This window comes from Toxotes jaculatrix, chromosome 14 (genome assembly GCF_017976425.1).
Source record: "Toxotes jaculatrix isolate fToxJac2 chromosome 14, fToxJac2.pri, whole genome shotgun sequence".
In the NCBI taxonomy this organism is placed as follows: domain Eukaryota; kingdom Metazoa; phylum Chordata; class Actinopteri; family Toxotidae; genus Toxotes; species Toxotes jaculatrix.
In genome coordinates, this window is record NC_054407.1 from 229019 (window position 1) to 249382 (window position 20364).

Consider the following 20364-nt stretch of genomic DNA (forward strand, 5'->3'; position numbering starts at 1 on the left):
AATGATGAATAACTCTAGTGCTGCTGAACTTTAGTAAAATTTACTTTGAACAATCCTACACAAGTTGGCTGTTTATCCACTGATGTAAATCAGATATGAGCAAATCATCAGCTAAACAGGTTGATGGATCCTGACCTGAGAGTCTCCAGGGTACAGTGTGGACTCTTCAGTCCAGCAGACAGAAGCTTCACTCCTGAATCCCGCAGGTCATTGTTACTCAGGTCCAGGTCTCTCAGAGTAAACTGGGAGCTGAGAACTGAGGATAGAGCTTCACAGCTTCTCTCTGAGAGGTTACAGCTGCTCAGTCTGAAGAGGAAACAATGAAGAAAAAGTCAAGTAACATTTGTGTTGAAAGGACAATCAAAGGAACAAAACTCAGTCAGTGGCAGTTTTTGGTATGGGACGAACCGGGCAGCTGCCAGGGGTTGCATCACATGGGGGGCGGCACAACAAAAAAATCATCTGTGCCGCAAAGCGGTTTTCTATTATCTATCATATTACTGTGTGGGGAATGAGCAAATTGGCGCCCCTGCAGCTGCAGGAGTCCCTGCTTGCTGAGAAGGCACCGTGCTCAGAAGCTGTGTCAGGAGGGGAAAGGGGAGGGGGGCGCGGGGGACAGTTCACCTCTGGGTCTCTCCCAGATGGAACGGACAAGGCGGGGGGTATCCACTGTATAGATGAGGTTTTTCAAAGCTAAAGTTGATCAAGTCGTACCTGAGGTCAACCATGTCTCAGGAACGGCTCACTGGCCTTGCTGTCATCAGTATCAATCACTGAATAGGGGAGCAGATTTTGTATGACATTATTGATGATTTTGCATCAAGGTCAGAAAGGTCGGGTTTTAGTTTTAGATTTCCTTTAGTGTGTTTTCATTTGTGTGATGAAGGATTTGTGCTATTCAGAATATTTATTCTATATTTTATTTGTATATTATTCTTTTATTTTTATTATTCTAAAATAAAAAAATTATATTATTATTTTTATATTATCGTTATTCTCTGCTGTTATGTGTGATTGTGTATATTTTTTCCACTTTTATGTTTATAGAGTATATTTACCTACCAATGGCTCACCACCTATGGGAGGTGCTGTAGGACTTCGGTGCATTGTGGACTGGCTGGACCCAGATAAGCGGCAGATGATGACATGACATGACATTGTTATAATAAACATGGCTGTTCGTGGGTTAGGGTTGGGGCGGCGCTTGGAGGGGGTCTCGCCCAGGGAGAAATTCAATGTAAAACCGCCACTGCTCTCAGTTTCTGCATTGATGATCATCTTTCGTTGGCTCTGATTCAAATCCTTTCTGTTTTATTCTCAACAAGTTGGAGACATGACAGTTAAATATGACACAATCAGTAATAAACAGACATGTATAGTCACGGCTGTAAGTATTTGGACAGTTAGACATGTTTTGTTCTTCAGGCTCTCAGCACATTGACTAAAATATAATAATGGATATTACAGTCAATGACTGCAAAGGATTTTACCTGGTCAGAAGATTCATTACCAGTCATACTTATTGCTGAAGGTTTGCTTAATAGTAGCGGTAAAGAAGGTTAGTGGACTGATTGCCGCTACAAGCTTGTCAAAAAAAACCTCCACTCTCGACAAAGAGAAGAACGGACTAATGTGGATTAAGCCGTTTCTGAAAGGATGAGGATTAAAACCCAAGCCCTCATAACGAAAGAAATTAAGCCTGTGGATGCTGTGCAACAAGTTTCGACAACTTACTTTAATGACCTCTTTAATCCCCTGTCGGAGACGCGCAGCGCATAAAGGGCAAACGCATTGCTTTGACGTGGATTTGGATATCAGCGGTTAGCCAAGTGGTTCTTGCTGTGGCCATGGAAGAATCCACCCACAAGAGGGCGCCAAAGCCCACAGAGAAGGCAGTGGAGGATAAAATAAGCAGGCTTATTGGATCCAGAAGAGGTAAATTTTCTCAGCTTACAAGTATGATGTGAATTATTTAAAACTTGAAACTTGATGGCTCAACTGTGCATGAGATAGAAGAAATGCTTCATGATCAGTTTGGTAAAACATTCACTGAGTTTGAGGATATAAATGCTGCAGTTGTGGCTTTATTGGATGAAGATGAGGGACAAGCAGATCAACATAACTGGTATGAACCAAGAGCAGCACCATTAAGAGACTTTGTTGAAAATACTGAAAACTGGTGTGCTGTAATGAAGAAGAAATTAACAGATAAAAAATAATGCACATGGAGATAAAGGTGCAAATGAAGATCCAAGAAGCAATCTTGGTGAGGATGATGTTAAACCAGAGGACAGTGTATCTCAAGCTGCTACAGGGTGTCGACATAGCAAGAAATCCTCAGTTGCATTATCAATTATAATTGATAATATTAACAACTACTGGGTCCTCAGCACGTATGAAGGATGAAGCAGAGCACGCTCTGATGGCATGTTCAGCAGCTTTAAGGAGGAAACAGGAGTTGGAAAGTAAAGAGCTGAAGCTGAAAGCTAAAATGGAACAGCTTGCTCTTGACACAGCTATTGCAGAGTCTAGCGCCAAACTCAAGGTGTTCAAGGAATATGACAGTGAGAAAGGAAGCATTAACAGCATTGTATCTCAAAGGCGTTCACAAAGTAAACCAGAAGAAGAGAGCGCAGATGCTATGCAATCCTTGAATGCTGCTGCAGGAGGACAAGCAGCATACATTCCTGGTACATTGGCGCAGCCTTTGCCAGACACACGTCAGATCAAGCCACCTGGCAGCAGCCAGCCACAGGCAGCTCACAATGACGGACTGCATGAAGTCATGCAGAGGCAGAATGAGATTATTGAGATGCTGGTACAGCAACAGAGGAGGTCATATCTCCCTTTGAAAGCCATTCCAGTTTTTAAAGGTGACCCTCTCACTTATGAATCCTTCATCAGGGCATTTGAGCTTGCTGTGGATGATAAAACAGGCAGTTATAAGGACACGTTGTACTATTTGGAGCAGTATACCAGCGGGGATCCGCAAGAACTTGTTTGTAGCTGTGAGCATATGTCACCTGACAGAGGCTACCTCGAGGCCAGAAAGTTGCTCCAGAGGCAATATGGAGACGAGCTGAAGATTGCAAATGCATACATGGATAAAGCTTTGAAATGGCCTCAGATCAAATCTGAAGATGGTAAAGCATTAAGTGCTTATGCCTTTTTCCTGATTGGATGTAGAAACACAATGGACCATATTGAATTCATGGAAGAAATGGATAATCCTACTAATTTGCTACAAGTGTGAAAGATGCAACCATGTCACAGTATGTCAACTGTCAACTGTCCCACCAGAGACAATAAAACACTGGACTTATTTTATGCCAACACCAAAGAGGCATATTCTGCAACCCCCCCCCCCCCCCCCCCCCCGGGCAGGGCTGACCACAACATTGTTCATCTACAGCCTGTGTACAAACCTATAGTACACAGGCTGCCTGTGGAGTCCCATGTGGTGAAGAGGTGGACCACTGAGAGCGAGGAGGCTCTGAGGGACTGCTTCAACACCACTGTGTGGGCTGAGCTCGTTGACCCCCACGGGGAGGACCTCAACACCATTACAGACACCATAACGGATTACATAAACTTCTGCTGTGAAAACACTGTGCCCTCCAAAAGGGTACGGTGTTTCACAAACAACAAGCCGTGGATTACCCCTGACATTAAAGCTCTACTGAAGGAGAAGAAGAGAGCTTTCAGGTCAGGGGACAAGGAGGAGCTCAAGGAGACACAGAAAGAGCTGAGAAGGAAGATCAGGGAGGGCAAGGCCAGGTACAAGAGGAAGATGGAGGAGCAGCTGAAGCAGCAAAACATCAGTGGGGTGTGGAGGAGCCTAAAGACCATCTCAGGCTTCAAAACACCCCACTCCCAGGCTGAGGGGGGCCTGCAGTGGGTGAACGACTTGAACCAACACTTCAACCGGTTTGACCAGCCACCCACTACTCCCCCCACGCAGCTGCCCCACACCTTGTCAACTGGACAATGCCCCACACCCGCAGCCCTTCACACCTCCAGCTCAACTGGACAATGCCCCACTCCTGCAGCCCTTCACACCTCTCACTCACACCTCACTATTTCCCCACCGGCCTATGGACTCAGTAACCCCCCCAGCCCACCCCTGTCCTTCACACCTGCCCAGGTGAGGAGAGAGCTGAGGAGGATCAAAGCACGAAAGGCAGCTGGACCAGACGGCATCAGCTCCAGGCTCCTGAAATCCTGTGCAGAGGAACTGTGTGGGATTATGGGGCAAGTCTTCAACCTGAGCCTGAAGCTGAGGATGGTACCACAGCTATGGAAGACCTCCTGTGTTGTACCAGTGCCCAAAACACCACATGCTAGGGATCCTAGCAGCTTCAGGCCAGTGGCTCTCACATCACACCTAATGAAGACACTGGAGAGACTGGTCCTGGGCCACCTCCGAGCTGAGGTGAGCTCAGAAATGGATCCTCTGCAGTTCGCCTACCGACCCGGGATCGGAGCGGAGGACGCTGTGATCTTCCTGCTGCACCGTGCCCTGAATCACCTGGAGAAGCCTGGCAGCGCTGTGAGGATTCTGTTCTTTGATTTCTCCAGCGCATTCAACACTATCCAGCCTGTGCTTCTGAGGGACAAGCTGGTGCGGTCTGGAGTGGACTCACAGCTGGCAGAGTGGGTCCTGGACTACCTCACAAACAGGCCCCAGTTTGTGAGAGCTCGGGACTGTGTGTCTGACCCCCTGACCTGCAGTGTGGGTGTTCCTCAAGGGACGGTGCTTGCGCCCTTCCTCTTCACCCTCTACACTGCAGACTTCAGACACAACACAGACGGCTGTGTCCTGCTCAAGTTCTCTGACGACTCTGCTATCGTCGGCCTGATCAGTGATGACGATGATGCAGAGTACAGAGGAGTGACGCAGGACTTCGTGGACTGGTGTCGGCCAAACCACCTCCTCATCAATGCAGGGAAGACCAAGGAGATGGTGGTGGATTTCCGCAGACACCAGTCTGCCCCCTCACCGGTGAACATCCAGGGAATGGACATTGTGAGAGTGGACTCTTACAAGTACCTGGGTGTTCACCTAAACCACAAACTGGACTGGACTGACAACACAGATGCACTGTACAGGAAGGGGCAGAGCAGGCTCTACCTCCTGAGGAGACTGCGGTCTTTTGGCGTGCAGGGGACACTCCTAAAGACCTTTTATGACTCTGTGGTGGCTTCAGCCATCTTGTACGGTGTAGTCTGCTGGAGCAGCAGCATAACTGAGAAGGAGAGGAAGAAACTGGACAAAATCATCAGGAAGTCCAGCTCTGTCCTGGGCTGTCCTCTGGACTCAGTGCGTGAGGTTGGAGACAGAAGGGTCCTAGCAAAACTGTCATCTATGCTGGACCATGAGTCCCACCCCCTGCAGGACGTCCTGTCAGCTCTGCAGAGCAGCTTCAGTGACAGACTGCTCCACCCTCGGTGTGTGAAGGAGAGATTTAGAAGATCTTTCCTTCCTGCTGCTGTCAGACTCTATAACGAACATTGCTAACACACATACTGATTACCATACATCAATGTGCAATAACCCAGTTATTAGTGTGCAATATTTGTGTACTATAGTCACTCAACTCAACAATCTCCATCTCATATTTATTTATTTATGTAGGTATATATTTTTTTTTATTTTTTTTACAGCAGCTATTTTCTTGTTTCTTAGTTATTCTACCTTATTTAAATCTTGTTCTGGCCATATTGGCCTCTTACTTATATCCCACTCTCACTTACTGTACTTTATCCCTGCTGTTGCTAAATGCAATTTCCCCACTGAGGGACTAATAAAGGATTCTCTTATCTTATCTTATCTTATGGAGGCAACTGCTAAGAAAAGCAGCCCTGTAAAAGATATTCTCACAGCTTTTCACAAACCTTGTTTCTTTTGCCAGAAAAATCATGCACTTTCTGTATGCGACAAAATTAAAGAGCTGAAAAACACAGAATGTGGATTGACTTCAGCACAGCTGCACCATTTTGCTGATGTTAGCGAGAATGGATATGCTACTGCATCTTACATAGTGCTTACCAGTCATGATGACAAAAAAACACTGTTCCTTCATCACAGGAAAATCAAGAGTGACGCCTCTGAAACATGTCACAATACCGAGACTGGAAGTGACAGCAGCAGTTGTTGTTGTCAACTACAGTACTTAGATATCTTTCAAATGAAAGTCCTCGCTTCAAAACCTTTGTGGCGAACAGAGTCACCACTATAAGGGACCATTCTCATCCCACTCAATGGTTCTATGTCCACTTGGCACTAAATCCTGTTGATCAGGCTTCTCGAGGGGTCAAAGTGAAGAAGTTCATGCAGAACAAAGTCTGGATACATGGCCCAGCTTTCCTGTTGAAACCCAAAGATGAGTGGCCTAAACAGCGGGATGAGAAAGACTTGTCAATAGAAGGAGACCCAGAAGTCAAAACATGCGCTAGAGTCGTCATGACCAGCACAACTGAGAACTTGAAAGACACACTAATACTACTAAAAGACAAGAGAAAGGAGCTCAAAGCTACTGTCAGTCAGTCTGAAAACAACTCAGAAAAACAAAACAAGCTCACTGCAAAGCACGTTGAAATTCAAATCAACAATTCCACAGCCTGCGTTATCACTGGAAGAGCTGGTCAGAGCAGAAACAGAGCTCATACAGCAAAGTCAGCGTGCAGACTAAGACTAACATACTGGAAAGACCTGTAAACAAACTGTGCCTGCTGAAACATGTGATGTGATGTATGTCAGTACGAGTGTCTACATGTAATACACATGTAACAGTATAATAGATGTTATGTTGAATGTTTTATGGCTCTACTGTTTGATAATTTGTGGTAATTGTTTTGCATCTCGCATAAGCAATTAGGGGCTGGAAATATAAGAGCCATAACAACAGTGTTCAAGGGTTAACTGAGAAAAATGTTGTAATGCCCTTTTTTTGGTTGATTGTTTGTGAGGTCACAGCCACTTAGGCGTCAGTTACGATTAAGCAGCCTGTCATGAGGCACCTATGCTGCCTCTGGGGTTTTCTGTTTTGGTTTTTTTTTTCCTCTCTCTCTCTTCTTCTGTGTGTATGTGTGGGTGCGTGTGTGCGTCTTTGGTGTGGGTGTGTTTTTCAGGTAGTGGATTCCGGGGCAGCTCCTCCCTACTCCATCCTCTTGATCAGGCTGATTTCACACACCTGTGCGCAATCAGTCTCCCCTGAAACTATAAGAGGCTCAGCGTTCCTGTCTTCCCTTGCCAGATTGTTCTGTCATCTTTTCTGGTGACTAGTTCTCTGCGCTCACCCTCGTGACTTCTACTTGTGATTTAACTTACCTGATCGTTTTGGATTTAATTGCTCTGCTCCCATCTAACCTGTGTGCTACTTTTCTCTGCAGTCACCTCCGGCCACTGTCACTGCCATCTCGCCGCCGCGACAGCCGATCCAGCCACCCTGCCCCGGAATCCCTCCTCTACCTGTTTTCTTCCCTTTTTTGCACTTTGTGAATAAACTGTTCATCTGTCTGCTTTTCGGTCCAGGCCTGTATCATTGACTCGGCATAACACAGCCTAAGGAGCAAGATAGTTTTTTTTTTTTGACGGTACGTTTACGATTGAATCTTGTACCTTTGTTTTTGCTTTTTTAAGTAAAGTTTTTTGGAACATTGTTACCTGGTCAGAAGATTCATTACCAGTCATACTTATTGCTGAAGGTTTGCTTAATAGTAGCGGTAAAGAAGATTAGTGGACAGATTGCCGCTACAACTGTGTTAATGTTGGTACTTGATTTGATTCAGTTTGAATCCTCTGAAAAAATTGTTTATAAGTTGTAATTACAGGGCAGCTGTGTCTCAGCAGGTAGAGAGGTTTGTCCATTAATCACAGCTCTCCTCCTGTCAACATCAAGTGTCCTTAGGCTAAAAACCTCAACCTCAAACCAGCCCTGATGGCCAGACCAGCACCTTGTATGGTAGCTGGCTGCCATCAGTGTGTGTGAATGGGTGAATGAGAGGCAGCATGTAAAGAGCTGTGGGTCTCGTTTAAACCATTTTATAGCAAAGCATAGATGAGCTTGTGTATCTCAGACAGAGTCCATAAATGTGAAGCTGGATTAAAACAAAATAGACTGAAAAACTCAAGGATTGAATAAACTGTGAAAATCATTAGATATGGGCCTCTCTAAAGTCAGCATTGATGTACAAGAAATATCTGCAGTCATTTCACACAAACTGGAACTTGATCTGACCTGAGAGTCTCCAGGGTACAGTGTGGACTCTTCAGTCCAGCAGACAGGAGCTTCACCCATGAATCCCGCAGGTCATTGTTACTCAGGTCCAGGTGTCTCAGACTAGAGGACTGGGAGCTGAGAACTGAGGACAGAGCTTCACAGCTTCTCTCTGAGAGGTTACAGCTGCTCAGTCTGAAGAGGAACCAATGAAGAAAAAGTCAAATAACTTTTGAGTTGAAAGGACAATCAAAGGAACAAACTCTCAGTTTGCTCTGCAGCTCACACCATCTACTAGTTAAGCTGCTATAGGCTATAGACTGCCAGGGGACTTCCCATCATGCACCGAGCTCCTCTCTCTCTCTCTCTTTATCTATCTATCTGTACTCATATAGCTTGGAGTTGGAACATATGCATAAAACTGATGATATGGTCAAAAAACGTACTTGCCTAATAATTGTTCCCACAATGTAGTTCTTCTATTGTTGTTGCTTGTATTGTAGTGCTGCACGATTAATCTAATCCAATCGCGATATCACGCAGTGCGATTACGTGACCGCATAAAAGACTGCGATTTGCGATTAAATGTAAACCAATGTGGAGTAATTGACGCCACATCCACACGCTGTGGGCAGCCGCAGGTGTGGTCACGTGACTACCCGGCTTTCAGCAAACAGTAGTGACTGACATGGAAGCTGAGGAGGAACACGATGGACGAGCTACGGAGCCCCTCTAGTGACATGGTCAAAAAAAATATTAAATTATGGCCACAAAGTAGCTATTACGTGCGCACGAAATACTAATTCGAGGCCACGAAATAGGTATAATATGCGCGCAAGTAATACTATTAGTATCATTCCTGGACAACTGGGTAAACAAATCGAGCGCACCGTTTCTGCAACCTGCAATAATCTGCGCACGGGGCAGGTCGTAGTGACGGTGTCAGGAATGATATTAATAGTATTAGGCGACCCTGAACAGCAAGACGTGCAGTGTAAAACCTGCAAAGCTAAAGTCGCTACGTCCCGAGGTAATATGACCAATCTCTATCAACATTTGACACAACACAGAGAAAAATTCGACGAGCGCATGCAAATAAAAGCCCAACCAAGTAACATGAAAGATAAAACTGAAAACCGCCTGAAAGAACCACAACGTACAATCACGGATACATTTTGAAAATATTTATTTATTTTTTAATATTTTAACTTTTGATATTAAGTTATTTGGAACAAACTCTATAATAAAGTCTGTAATCTTCAGGTTTTGTATTTTTTTGTGTCTCATTATTCTATGTGTTGTCCTTGATATTCAAGCAAGTGGACTCATGACACCATTCATTTATAATATCGTAATCGCAATCGCAAATCGCAATATTGTCCACAATAATCGCAATCGCACATTTTCCTCAAATCGTGCAGCACTATTGTATTGCTATTAGTGCTATTACTAATCATGCTATTGTTCTCTTATTACTTTTAATCTTGCTGTCTGTATGAAACCTGCATTGTCTTATGTTCTCTTTCCTCCCCTCCCATCCTTCTTTCACTCTCTCTCTCGACCCAACCTGTTCCTTTAATCCCAATGATGTTCCAATCTTTGTAACAGAATATTGAGATCAATAGTGTCAAATGTAGCACTGAGATCAAGTAGATCTTACACTAAATATTAAATGTGATGAGTTTGTTTCACACGTGTATTTGTCCAGTTACTTTTGAACCACTAAAAGGGCTGAATCTCCCACACAGTTCTTTCTATACTGATGTCAACCTGCTCAAATTAAAGCTGAGACTTGGCTCTTTAATGTTGGATCCATTATTTTAATTCAGATTCAATGTGATGAAGCTCAGAGAGAGGAGAGAGAGAGGAATTTATTTTCTCTCCTGCTGAATAAAATAGCAGAGTCTCTATATAATGATAAATCCAACTATCTATACACTTACAGAGCTTTGTTAGAGGCTTTGACAACTGGCAGCAGCTTCAGAAGAGCCTCCTCTGAAGCAGAGTATTTCTTCAGGTCAAACACGTCCAAATCTTTTTCTGATGACAGTAAGATGAAGACCAGAGCTGACCATTGAGCAGGAGACAGTTCACCTGTGGAGAGACGTCCTGAACTCAGGGACTGTTGGATCTGCTCCACTAGAGAACGATCATTCAGTTCATTCAGACAGTGGAACAGGTTGATGCTTTGCTCTGCAGAGGGAGTCTCTTCAATCTTCTTCTTGATGTACTGGACTGTTTGCTGATTGGTCTGTGAGCCACTTCCTGTCTGTGTCAGCAGACCTCGTAGGAGAGTCTGATTGGTCTGAAGTGAAAGACCCAGGAGGAAGCGGAGGAACAAGTCCAGGTGTCCATTTGGACTCTGTAAGGCCTTGTCCACGGCTCTCTGGTAGAACTGTGTTGGATCAGGTTTGTCTCTGAACAGTTTAGACCAGTTGGAGGTTGATTGTTCTTCTGACAGCAGATTGACTCCAGAGTTGATGAAGGTCAGACGGACATGAAGAGCAGCCAGAAACTCCTGAAGACTCAGATGGACGAAGCAGAACACCTTGTCCTGGTACAGTCCTCTCTCCTCTTTAAAGACCTGTGTGAACACTCCTGAGTACACTGAGGCTGCTCTGATATCGATGCCACACTCTGTCAGGTCTGATTCATAGAAGATCAGGTTTCCTTTCTGCAGCTGCTCAAAAGCCAGTTTTCCCAGAGACTCAACCATCTTCCTGGTCTCTGGACTCCAGTGTGGATCTGTCTCAGCTCCTCCATCATACTTAACATTCTTCAGTTTGGACTGAACCACCAGGAAGTGGATGTACATCTCAGTCAGGGTCTTGGGCAGCCCTCCTCCCTCTATGGTTTCCAACACATCCTCCAGAACTGTAGCAGTGATCCAGCAGAAGACCGGGATGTGGCACATGATGTGGAGGCTTCGTGAAGTCTTGATGTGGGAGATGATCCTTCTGACCCGCTCCTCCTCTCTGAACCTCTTCCTGAAGTACTCCTCCTTCTGTGGGCCAGTGAACCCTCTGACTTCTGTCACCATGTCAACACACTCAGGAGGGATCTGATTGGCTGCTGCAGGTCGTGTGGTTATCCAGAGGCGAGCAGAGGGAAGCAGTTTCCCCCTGATGAGGTTTGTCAGCAGCACATCCACTGAGGTGGACTCTGTAACATCAGTCAGGACCTCAGTGTTGTGGAAGTCCAGAGGAAGTCGACACTCATCCAGACCGTCAAAGATGAACAGAACCTGGACCTCTTCAAACCTGCAGAGTCCTGCTTCTTTGGTTTCAGTAAAGAACTGATGAACAAGTTCCACCAAGCTGAACTTTTTCTCTTTCAGCACATTCAGCTCTCTGAACGTGAATGGAAATGTGAAGTGTATGTCCTGGTTGGCTTTGTCTTCAGCCCAGTCCAGAGTCAACTTCTGTGTTAAGACTGTTTTCCCAATGCCAGCCACTCCCTTTGTCATCACTGTTCTGATTGGTCCGTCTCTTCCAGGTGAGGCTTTAAAGATGTCTTCTTGTCTGATGCTTGTTTCTGGTCTGGCTGGTTTCCTGGATGCTGTTTCAATCTGTCTGACCTCATGTTCATCATTGACCTCTCCAGTCCCTCCCTCTGTGATGTAGAGCTCTGTGTAGATCTGATTCAGAAGGGTTGGGTTTCCTGCTTTAGAGATCCCCTCAAACATACACTGGAACTTCTTCTTCAGAGTAGATTTAAGTTTACGTTGACAAACTGCAGCAACATGTCCTGAATGAACAAACAAGAAACAACATCAATGACTGATTCATAAAGAAAACATGACATGTTCACCCCCCTAAAGAACACACATGAACATATTTCCCTCCATGTCTTGAGACATTAGTAAATGTCCCATTTGTCCATCGTGTTGAATCTTTAGAGAAATCCTCTTACTGCTGTGCAGACAGTCAGCCAGCTCCTCCTGCTTCATTCTCCTCAGGAAGTTCACTGTGATCTTCACAAAAGCCTCTCTGCTGCTCCTCCTCTGCTCTTCATCCTCACTGTCCAACACCTCAGCATCCTCCCTCTGACTTTCTGAGCATTCTGGGTAATCTGGATTCACAACCTTCTGGATCTTCTTCAGCTCCTTCTTCACAAAAGTGACAATGTCCTCCTCCAGCAGCTGGAACAGAAAACTATATGAATGACACAATCAAAGTAAAACCATGGAGTCAAACATCAGATCCATGTTGGACACACTGACAATCCACTGCTCTAAAAAGTGCAGCATGGAGATTATTGTCAACACAACAGATGTCAAAGTAGTTGTTGTCCATGTACAGACCATAAATATGGAGTCCAGGTGTGTTTGATGCTGCTGGGCAGCCTGAGCACTGGGAACCTCTGAGCTCTCCTGGTCCATTCTGTGGAGGAATCATGAAGAATTAGCTCACATTATATTTGCAGCATCTGTGAGCGTTTTATGCTTTGTACACAAACAACAGCTGCTTTTATGTTCTGTGGTGACTGTCCTGATTAAAGCAAACACTACTGTGCTGTGACATTCTCACTGAGAGGAAACAAGCAATCAGTTCTGTACCTCATGACCTAGAGTCATCACAACAAGTCCACCTTTTAAATGATGAGTTTTAAGGACTCACACTGGGTTTGACAGAAGTCTCACCTCTGCTACAGGACACTAACACAAACACTGGAACTGGATAGGTGCTAAGCTACAGGGAGTTTTAGTTCTGATCTGAATGACACATATAAGAACATAAGAAGTGCTTTTCTTGAAAAGAGAAACATCAACTTTGCCACTAAAGCCTGTGTTTCAGCCTGATCATGTTCATATACTGTGTCATTCATGAAGCCTGGAGACAAAACACAATCACTTCATCTTTCATAGAAGACCAGTTATACAGGGCAGCTGTCTGATACATTTTAAACTCAGCTGCAGCTCACTTCTTTGCAGCAGAGGGAGGCTGTCCTTTGAAATGAATGAGGCGACCCTTTGACATGTCACTCTTTATGGACACACAGCCGGGCTCAGGTACAGGAAAGTCTGGTCTCTGATGGATCCTGGTGGACACAGAGATTAAGATCATCAGGGACACGGGGACATGGACAACATATCTGTTATTCACACAGTGTTCTCATAGTAAAGAAGAAAACATGTAGTCAGCTGCAGCTCACTTCTTTGCAGCAGAGGGAGGCTGTCCTTTGAAATCAATGAAGCGACCCTTTGACATGTCACTCTTCATGGACACAGGGCTGGGCTCAGGTCCAGGTTCAGCAGAGTCTGGTGTGTGCTGCTGCTCTGGCCTTCAACACAACACACACAGAGCTTTGAGTGTGAATAATGATGGTGCAGTGATGTGAGTGCTGAGCTCTGACATGGAGAAGAGTCATGGACAGTTACAGATCCTCATCTCACCTCTGAGCTTTTGGTCTGGATCTCATGGTCCCCACACAGACTTTTTTAGGGGGAGGGGCTCCCTCCTCTCTGTCCTCACACTGATTCATGATGCTGAATTCACATCCACATCAGCTCACACACACTTTCTACCTTCATCTGGAGAGAAAATACAAATCATTCATCTGCACATCAACTGAAATCCTGAAATCCATCATTTGTCCTGTAGAAATATCAGCTGCTCCTCCACTGATTGGCTCTTCTTTCCTCTTTCATATCAGTGTCAGTTGAATGCAGTCAGACAGCAGTGTGAGGCAGAGGAAGCTGCCATCAGCTGCTGTACTTCCACTGTCAGTCCACTAGATGGGGCCATGAAGCTGCAGTGAAGTGCAGAGCAGCACACACAGGATCCAGGGACGAGCATTTCCATTCACTGATACAGACAGACTGAGATCCACTGGTTTTATCTCACAATCTGTTTGTCTGCAGTGTTTCTGTAGAAAATGACTTACAACAAACCAAACCAAACAGCAGAGACACAGATAGACAAATAAAAACGTAGAGTTCATCTAATGACAGAGAAAGTCAGAGCTGTTCTCCAGCCGCTGTCCGGCCGAGCTCAGACCGCATTTAGCGGCTCAGACGGCGGGAGAGCAGCGGCTCAGGTCCGCCGCCTCCCCAGGCTGATTCAGGCAGGAAAAGCTGCCTTCAGTCAGCAGTAAGTGGAGCCACAGACTAACAAAGGCTCCGTGTTCAGCTACTGACCATCAGCTCACTCTGCTTCTACTACAAATATCCACACAACATGGTGGATAATAACGGTCCTCCTCCTGCCTCATCCCGATTTTACAGTGACAACTCAGAGTCTACACAACTAAACACCACAACGCAGTATAAAAAACACAACAACATCCAAAACCTCGAACATCAGATAATTCAGCTAACAACAGGAAGTGTTGTAAAACGTTAAAAGTGCTGACATTTACCTTCAGACAGAGAAAATCATCTGCGCCACAAACTTCGGTCAAAGTGAAAGTAAACTTTCAGGAACAGTGGGATACAGTGTTGGGAATTCCGCAGGGGCGTAGCAAGCTTTTCAAAAGAGTAGAGGATGTGTCCAGCTGTGGCACTAGGAAACCTCAGTGAATAAGGAAAAGTAATACTATGCATTAAATGTAAACAATATCTAATTTAAATAGGCTACTGTTGTTTAATGTCAACATTCTTCAACTTTAAGCGTTTAACTTACAGGAATTTTTTTCTTTTTGAAAAAGGTGTCCATCTTCTGTCTTTTTCTTTTCTGCATTTTCTGATTCTGCGTGACAAAAAGACAGAGGTAAGCTTGATAATGACAACAGGGTTGGCAGTGAACAGTGTTAGAGGGCCAGCATTCAGTTAGTGGATACTGTGTGCTCAGCAGATTACAGTTATGATAGGAAACAGAGCACAGAAGCAAAAAGCTGTCATCATTGGTAATTATTTACATTACAGTCTGCATAGAATATTAATCCAAAATTTATCTGTAGCAGAGTGGAACATAAAAACATAGTAATGTGTTAGAAATGGATCATTGTGAACAATAAACAGCAGCAGGTGGGTGGAGCCAGGACCACAGACAGAGAACATGCAGCTCCGGAGCCAGAGATACCTGCAGAAAGGTACAGAGAAAGAGAGACCAGAGAGAAACAAGCACAGGACTACGGGACAGAGAGGACACAGAGTTAATGACATGGAATAAAGGATGGTTCAGTTGCCTGAGCCAGCCCTACTCTGGGTTTTATCCTTAACTGTAACAGTGTCTGTAGAAATAATTGTGACAAACTATAGGTTTAGTCATAATAACTAAAACTGTAACTACAACTAATTATAAGCTTTGTCAAACAAAAAGGTTTTAAGCCTAATTTTAAAATTACAGAGTGTGTCTGCTTCCTGAACTCTTATCTTCATATTTACTGCTTGTTAACTGTTTAGTTTTCTCAGCTGTTCATTTATTTTTAACCAAGTAGTGTGACCCAATATAAATAGTACAGGCATTGTAATGTTGTAGTTTCACCACCAGAGGGAGTTGGTGGTTTGGAGTCGCTCCTGGTCAGCACATGTTGAAACGTGATTGTGTTGCTTCAATGACACATAGACAGGAGCTCATCATTGATAATGCTGCTGTTTGTCCATTTTACAGTTTGATTAAAGCAACATACAACTACCCAGCTCTCTGTGGTTTCTTCAAGAGTGCTACAAACATATTAATGCATATATTAGTAATATATTGACCCAATGTAAACACTTTGTATTGACAGGTCAGTTTAAGCTTTGATAACGTTGCTGGAGCAGAACCTGACACATGAATGTGGTTAATATTATTAAAGTCAGTCAACAAATGAATTGTCATCTGTCACCGAGTTGAAAGGAGAGAGGACGAGTGAAAATCCCAATATAAACAGCATGAAAACTTAGTGAAGCAAAGTTTCCAGACAAAGTTCTTAACATGTGCTTTGTCATGTTTCTGATTAAATATGTTTCAGTCTCTTTACCTTGCTCTGACTGACAGGCTTTATGTTGGACCTGTGTAATGAACAAATGTCATGTAAACTGTCTTTTACATAACTGTTAGCTGATCTTACTTCAGTAAAAGTCTGTAGCATTGTCAGCAAAATGTTCTTTAACTATCAAATTAAAAGTAGGCAATGTGAAGGCAGCATTTAAATATTTTATTCAGCTGCATAGAACTGTTTTTAGATCCCAGTGCTTCCACTTTGACTTCCTAGTATCATGTTGTTGAATGTGACAGACATCACTCACCTATACCTCAGGATGAGGCCACTTGAAAGATTATCATTTTAATGTGACTCTTCTGTTTGTTTTATTTACTGCAATGTCAACATGATGTTTAGATGGCTATATAATAAATGTTTAAAGAACAGTAGTCAGTGATGGCTGACCACTGTTTCAGATCCCTGATTTAAGTAAACATACCAATACAACAATGTAAAAATATCATTGGATATGACATAATCAAATGATTAATACTGAATCAAAGCTGTGATCGTCTTTAATTCACTGTGGTTAAAAAGAAATGGATTCCAACAGTGACAGGTTTTCAAACAGGACAAAACAAGATTTCAGAATCCAAAGCTGACAGAGAAGATAGAGACATACAGGATCATCTGTAGGTTCACATACAACAAACATTCAGCCTATAGATGCAATTATTTAGATTCTTGCTGCATTTATTTTAAACTCACAGAATCTTTATCAGAACCATGTTTAGTTCCTAAAAGTTCAAAATGACTTTACAGTATATTGTAGTGATTACTTATGATTTAATAAATGAAGTGATTCAGACCACGTGTAAATGTAAAAGACTATATTAGTTATAAGGTTATTGTGTTTGTCCTCATCCCAGTTCAATCTCATGACTGGATTTCATTTGGAAATTTACTGTTTTGATGTAAAATAACTTCAGTGTCTCACTATGAGAGACTCCCACTCACTCATTCACTCACTGTCACCACTGAGACAGGAGATAGATACACTTTGAAGGAGTGGAGGTGTTTTTTCTGTGTGTGTGTGTGTGTGTGTGTGTCCTTTGATGCCTTTGATGTATCAACATTCTACAGCCTGATGTCACAGGCTGCAGTAAGTGGACACACAGCCAGAGACAAGTTCAGAAGTCAAACAGGAGCAGAAACAGTTGGACTGGACAGGACTTGCTCATGATTTAGGAAGAAAGAAGCACTCAGATATTTCTGCACAATTATTGACAAGGAAGGGAGGAGCTACTGCTGTTACAAGGACAAGAGGAAACTACAGGAAAGTCCAGATCACCTCCAAGGTTTTCAGTAAGTCAAACCTTTTTTAGTTGATGTCAGTGTTTCAGTTCAGTGGGATGTGTTTGTTAAATTGGCATGATGTCTAATCACACAAGAACTTCAGCCCAAAGGTTTCATTACATGTTCAGTTTATTTATGCTCATTGTATCTGTGAGTTTTTTATTGTCAACTTAGGTTTTGGTTCAAAGTATTATGGTTTGTGTTAAAGGAAAGGTGCCTATTTTTTCAAGTTTGTCTTTTAACTTCAAATGTTCAAAAACATTCACATGCTTTAATGTAAATTGAAATCATTTGTGATTGTTGCTTTGGATCCTCCTAAATGATGGAGCATAAAATCCACAGTCCATGTCCTGTGTAAAAGGGACTTCCAAAGTTCAAAAGAAGCAAACATGAGGCTTCAGCAGTCTGACTTATATAGTTGAAACAGGCGTCCTCCAAGTCTTTTTATCATTTATGTTGAAGATCAACCACCAGTGCTTTGCATGTGGAACAGTAGTTTGCCTGCAGCCACAGATCCAGACTCTGCAGCTCTGGAGGTGGAAGTAACTGCAGAGACGAGAAAGCACAACACCATGGGAGAGAGAAGAAGCCAAGTTAGTAATATACATTAATGGGATATGAATGTGTACAGATGGAGAGGGAGAGGAGGAGAGAGGAAATCAGTGCATCATGTGAAGTCTTCCAGCAGTGTAGACCTATAGCAGCATAACTAGTGGCTCATTCAGGAAAGCCTTACTCAGCTCTGACTATAAGGTTCATCAAAAGGGAAAGTTTGAAGCCTCCTCTTAAACATGGAGAGGGCGTCTGCCTCCAAGACCCAAACTAGTAGATGGTTCCACAGTAGAGGAGCCTGATATCTGAGGGCTCTGTCTCCCATTCTCTCTATTGGAGACTTTAGGAACCACAAGTAAACCTGCATTCTGGGAACACAATGTTCCAGGGTAGTAGGGGATGGCTGCACTGCTGCTGTGACCCGGCTTGGTAACACAGTCGGCCATTGCCAACTCTTAACATTCTCCTCTCCTTAGCTGTGTCTTCAGTAGCTAAACTTGTGTATCTATGCTGAAGATTAGAGAGAAAGCTCTGTTCTAAAACGTCTCTCTGTTTTCAGCTCTCAGGACTTTTGCAGCTTCTACCTCAGTCTCTACAGTTTGGAGTTTAGTCGCACTCCTGTGCTCTTGTTTGTACTTTGGGATATCAGCCTTATGTCACTGTTTACTGATCAGTTACAGCCATATCAGAGCTGTGTTATGTTACTGATAATGCAAACCAAACTTTTCCTGCTTAACTGGGAAAAAGTTGTAGGAATTCATTGTAGTTATGAGTGAATTTGCAGTGCTTTAGTAGAAGCTCACTATCTCTCTATTACCACAGTTTTAGTTGTTGTTTCTGCAACAGATCAGCTGCTGCACAGAGAATCATTTTGACTCATGTTTCTTTTAGATCTCGTTCAACTTATCTTGTGCTGTTTGACCGTAAATCCACAGAGTCCTGCTGTATGTTGGTCTCTTCTCTGCATCACACTGAGATAACAGTTACACCTGTCACCTGAATCAAGTAGGAAGCTGATGGTGAAAGTTAAAGCTGACACTATATCATCATGTTCTGGGAGTAGAAGCTGTAAAATAACCAGGCTGGATGAAGGAGGAAGAATTTTTTTCCTCCAACATTATTTCATCATTATTTTCAGTTACTGGTATTTTCTCAGTCTGGGTCCAGAAACAAAACTTTGTTTACTACAATGACTTTAAGGTGATTCTTCATCTGTTTGTAAGTTTGTGTTTTAATTGTATTTCTTTTATTTCTCTCTCTTCTGTTGTGGGGCTCCTGTCTCCTGATCTCCTTCATCCTGGATCTTCTTCTTCAGATCCTAAAACAATGACTTATTTTTATGCTGGTGTGAGAGTTTACATGCAAGTGTGTTTGTTAACTGTGAATCACACTGTGGTTAAGTTTGTGTTTGGGAGATTTCCTCCATGTGTTTATGGATACAGATGATGTGTGTGTGAGTGTGTGTGTGTGTGTGTGTGTGTGTGTGAGAGAGAGAGAGAGAGAGAGAGAGAGAGAGAGAGAGAGAGAGAGTGTGTTTGTCCTTTGATGCCTTTGATGTATCAACATTCTACAGTCTGATGTCACAGGCTGCAGTAAGTGGACACACAGCCAGAGACAAGTTCAGAAGTCAAACAGGAGCAGAAACAGTTGGACTGGACAGGACTTGCTCATGATTTAGGAAGAAAGAAGCACTCAGATATTTCTGCACAATTATTGACAAGGAAGGGAGGAGCTACTGCTGTTACAAGGACAAGAGGAAACTACAGGAAAGTCCAGATCACCTCCAAGGTTTTCAGTAAGTCAGTACATGTTAGTAGTTCATGTCAGTGTCTAGTTTAGAAGTTAATGTTTTGAAATGTTTTGTCCAAATAATATGTTTGTGAAATTGGGACAACAAGTAATCATACCCATAAGCCCGGTGGTTTGATTGTGTGCTTATCATTCATGGACAACATTGTTTTTTTTTAATGCTGATCATGACTGTGAGATATTCTCATGGTTGCTCAGCTTCTTAACTTTGTTTTGGTGTGATGCACTGTAGTTTGTGTTAAAGGAAAGGATTTCTGTAGGAGTCTGTACTGTCTGCAACAAGATCCTTTCTAAAGAAATTCTAATGGAAATGATGGAGTTGGATGTCACAGTACAAAGTGGAGAGTGCTGTGTGTTATTTTAGGAAGTTACGTCAATGTAGGTCAGGTCTGTGATGTATTATGATACTTGATGGAGGACTTCACTTTAAATGCTGTGAACAGGAAACAGTTTGATGTCTTGGTAAAATCTTCTTATTTCCAATGTGTGAATCACTTTCATCATCTCTCAAGATTTGGCCCAAAAACAAAGAAGCACAGTTTAAGACTCAGGAGAAATAATCTCCCAGTCCAATGCAAAC

The 20364-nt window shown here is 43.3% G+C and overlaps 2 long non-coding RNA genes across 2 annotated transcripts; both read right to left on the reverse strand.

Annotated features, from left to right (window-relative positions):
* Positions 1-247: 247 nt before the first annotated feature.
* On the reverse strand, positions 248-10187 carry LOC121193328. The gene is made up of 3 exons (XR_005895272.1): positions 10163-10187; positions 8241-8414; positions 248-306 (listed from the first exon to the last, which is right to left on the reverse strand). It is a non-coding gene; the product is annotated as an uncharacterized LOC121193328 (long non-coding RNA).
* A 2357-nt stretch (positions 10188-12544) lies between these two features.
* LOC121193334 lies at positions 12545-13431 on the reverse strand. Its single transcript, XR_005895279.1, has 3 exons — positions 13374-13431; positions 13143-13259; positions 12545-12601 (listed from the first exon to the last, which is right to left on the reverse strand). It is a non-coding gene; the product is annotated as an uncharacterized LOC121193334 (long non-coding RNA).
* Positions 13432-20364: the final 6933 nt, after the last annotated feature.